This window comes from Agrilus planipennis, unplaced genomic scaffold, assembly GCF_000699045.2.
Source record: "Agrilus planipennis isolate EAB-ADULT unplaced genomic scaffold, Apla_2.0 scaffold98, whole genome shotgun sequence".
Lineage (NCBI taxonomy): Eukaryota > Metazoa > Arthropoda > Insecta > Coleoptera > Buprestidae > Agrilus > Agrilus planipennis.
The window spans coordinates 133,290-137,617 of NW_020438866.1; positions in this window are offsets into that span (position 1 = coordinate 133,290).

Sequence of the window (4,328 nt, forward strand, 5' to 3'; positions counted from 1 at the left end):
GTTAGGTAGAAATCTTTCTACAAATTACTTCAATTCATGCTTTAGTTAGTATTTATTGGGTAGAAAGTTTAATTTTTTGTAAAACTGAGAAGGCAAAATTATTTACAGCTTAGCGCTCACACTACTTTTAAGCCGCGCGAGAGGTATAAGAGAACGGCTAGTTGGTTACATCGGTGGTAATAGGGTTATATCTCGAAGGTTATTGTACTGCCCGTGCACTGAGTGGCCATAGGTGTACGCAGGGTTCAGGAAGTAGCTGGAGAGATATGCCTAGACGTCGTATATTACTAATCATCCGGCTGGGCCAGGCTGACGCTCATTATCGGTTAATCTTCAGCTACTTACAGCTTTCATTGCGCTTACGCGTAATATGGAAGTTCGTAGGTGGTTGCGGATTAAACGATAAATGGGGGGCCCTTGGTTACTGGGATGGTTTTGCTTTTTTTCACAAAAATTTGTTTTAAAATTTTATAAACTTATTTGGAAATTGAACTTTAAACTTTAAATGTGCCATTTATTTCTATTAGTGTGAATATGAGTAAACAAAAGAATTTAGGCAATTAAGGGTTGAAAGGTTTGCATTTACGTGTAGAATCTAGAATCAATCTTAATTGCCTAGATTGTTTTTTTTTGTTTATTTTTAATATGTGTACTTATACTGCCTTTTATTAATAACTATCAGCGTTTCTTTATCTCGTTTAGAAGTATTTTCAGGGTCTAAAGGTCTGAACTTATCATTTTCGTTAATCAGACTGGCTACGATGTTACCTTACAAAGAATCAATTAATTAGTAATAATTTTAAAGAAATCTTCTTCTATTTCAATGAAAACCATTGTATATTGTTATTAAAGAGTATTTAGTTACTAATTTTGAGTTTTTAGTTAAAAAATCCGGGCATTCATGAAGACATACAAAAGCTGTCAGCAATTATTAAATAATTTTATGGTATATTTTGGTGGAGGCGTCGGGACAATTTAAAACAAAGGCTATATATTCTAGTTTCATTGAAGTAAATGGATAAATTTTCATCGTTAATTATATTTTTCCCGTATAGATACAGTTAGGGATACTTATTTACGTTTTTCCTTTTGGAATGATTTAAACAACAATTTGTAATATAAAATATAGACAACTCAACATACAGCAAATATTACAATCCTAATATTGTATCTATAAAGAAGAATATAAAACGTCTTTTTTAGGAAAATAACTTTTTTGCGTGAAACTTCATAGTATCCTTGAAAAAACACAAACTATTACGTAGGAATAATTAATTACTTATTTAGTAACATTATTATTAAACATACATTCTTGTAAAATTTAGTTGGAAACCATTACTCATTTCTATTCGGAACTACTAAAAAAAAATTAATTCTACCACTGAATTCTGCATACATTTCTACATATTCTTCATTCCTTAGAACGTTCAGAATAATGTTTTAACACATCGAAAATTTACAGGCTCGTTTTAAGTATTTGTAACTACTTTTAACGCCTTTTAAGTATTTAATTACGGGGTAGCTTAATTATGTCTGATCGTACCTTAAATCTGATTGCAACACTGAATTCTATATACCTTTTTACATAATTTTCATCCCTTAGAATGTTTAGAATAATGTTTTAACAGCTCGTACATTTATGTGCTTTTTTTTGTATTTCTAATTTTTATGCCTTTTAAACAATTAGTTAAGGGGTAGCTTAATTATGTCAAACCTCACCTCATATCTGATGCCACTACTAAATTGTACATATATTTTTACATATTCTGCATCCTTTAGGACATTCGGAATAATGTAACATAACGAAAATTTACGTGCGCGTTTTTGTAGTTACATTTTTTCGACTTTTAAGCAATCAATGAAGGGGTAGCTTATTTATATCAGACTGCACTTCAGATCTTATACCACCATTAAATTTTTCGTACTTTTCTACATACTAGTCACTCCTTAGAATGTTCAGAATAATGTTTTAACAGATCGAAAATTAACATGCGCGTTTTTGTATTTACGTTTTTTACGTCTTTTAAGCAATGAATGAAAGGGTAGCTTCTTTATATCAGACCGCACTTCAAATATGATACCACCATTAAATTTTGCAAACTTTTCTACATATTATTCATCCCTTGGAACGTCCAAAGTAATGTTTTAACAGATTGAAAATTTACGTGCGCGTTTTTATAATTACATTTTTTACGTCTTGAAAGCAATGAATGAAGGGGTAGCTTATTTATATCAGACCGCACCTCAAATCTGATTCCACCATTAAATTTTTCGTATTTTTCTACATACTAGTCACTCCTTAGAATGTTCAGAATAATGTTTTAACAGATCGAAAATTAACATGCGCGTTTTTGTATTCACATTTTTTACGTCTTGAAAGCAATGAATGAAAGGGTAGCTTCTTTATATCAGACCGCACTTCAAATCTGATGCCACCACTAAATTCTGCATTCTTTTCTACATATTATTCATCCCTTGGAACGTCCAGAGTAATGTTTTAACAGATTGAAAATTTACGTGCGCGTTTTTATAATTACATTTTTTACGTCTTGTAAGCAATGAATGAAGGGGTAGGTTCCTTATATCAGACCGCACTTCAGATCTGATGCCACCACTAAATTCTGCATATTTTTCTACATATTATTCATCCTTTAAAATGTTCAGAATAATATTTTAATAGATTGAATATTTACGCGCGCGTTTTTGTATTTACACTTTTTATTGTTTTTAAGCAATCAATGAAGGGCTAGGTTAATTATATGAGATTGCACCTACAATCTGATGCCATCACTGAATTTTGCATTTTTTTTTCACATTTGTCATCCCTTATAGTGGTCATAATAATGTTTAAACCTTTCTAAAATTTACATGCGTGCTTTTTGTTTACACTTTTTATACCTTTTAAGTAATCAGTTAAGGGTTAGCTTAATGATGTATTAATGATCACCTCAAATCTGATACTACCACTGAATATTAGAAACTTTTTCTACATATTTTTCAGCCTTTTCTTTATTAAATTTCACTAGTAAATTTCTTATGAGACTAATTTGTAGAAATCATGAAAAATTGCACAATCTTGTTTCAGAAAAATTTTAATAGTAAACTCTTTTTCAGAGAAAATGATGAAGTTTCAATCCTGGAGTCTTCGATGTCGGCTCTCGTGTAGGATGGAATGGTCGACAGGATTAAGGAGTCCAACAAAACGCTTTCTGGTTGTCATTTGTCGTCATTATTTTACTTTGTGGTAAAATCAAATCAGCATATTAAAATTAAAAAGTTAACGTTTTTATGTGCCATAATTAGCACTTTTTATTATCAGTTATTAATTTTTTATTTTTATTTTATCATTTAAACATGATTTGAATATTAAACTTTATAAAATTAGAATTCACTCACACATTGAAAAAAACCGAGACGAATAACTAATTGTTGTAGTGATATTAATTTCCTAATTGTTTGTTGCAGCTGCTATTACTTTTCCTTCCTAGAGTCCTGGATGTACGTTCAAGCAATTATCCTTGGAATGAAATGGTAAACCGGTGGGTGTATTACAATTTAATTAATCAAAACGTTTGCTATTTATCATTGATTATTATTATTTTACTTATTTAATTTAACTTAGTTTTTGTATCACTTTTACGTGTGTATGAATATTATAAAAATCAAATTNTCTTAGTCTCACTCTCACCCCATAATAAATTCCCTTTTCCCCTGTTATTATTACAGTAATATTTACAATAACATCTGGATAATAAATACACAAATTTGGTTTCTATATCACTTTTACGTGTGTATGAAAATTATCATAATCAAATTTATTTATAAAGTCACAAAACTAACAAGAACTCTAGTTATAATTTGAAAATTATTTGTTGAAGTTGCTTCTGGATTTCTTCTCCTGGAGTGCTGTATGTTCGTGTACAGTTTTATTTTCAGAGTTGCTTAATTTCTCTTATTGTTTATCATTTTAACGATTTTATAAAAAAAACAAATTTATTATAAAGTCACAAACTAAAGAAAATTATGATGAATAGCTAATTGGTGTTCTGTCTTTAATTTGAAAATTATTTGTTGAAACAGCTTTTGGTTATCCTTCTTGGAGTCCTGGATGTTCGTTTAATCGGTTATCCTGGGAAACCGGATGGAGCCACACTGGTGGGTATTTTACAATATTAATAAATAAAAAATTACTCCTTTTTTATTATTAAGGTTGTTTGGTTTCTATATCACTTTTACGTGTGTATGAAAATTATCATAATCAAATTTATTTATAAAGTCACAAACTAACAAGAACTCTAGTTATAATTTGAAAATTATTTGTTGAAGTT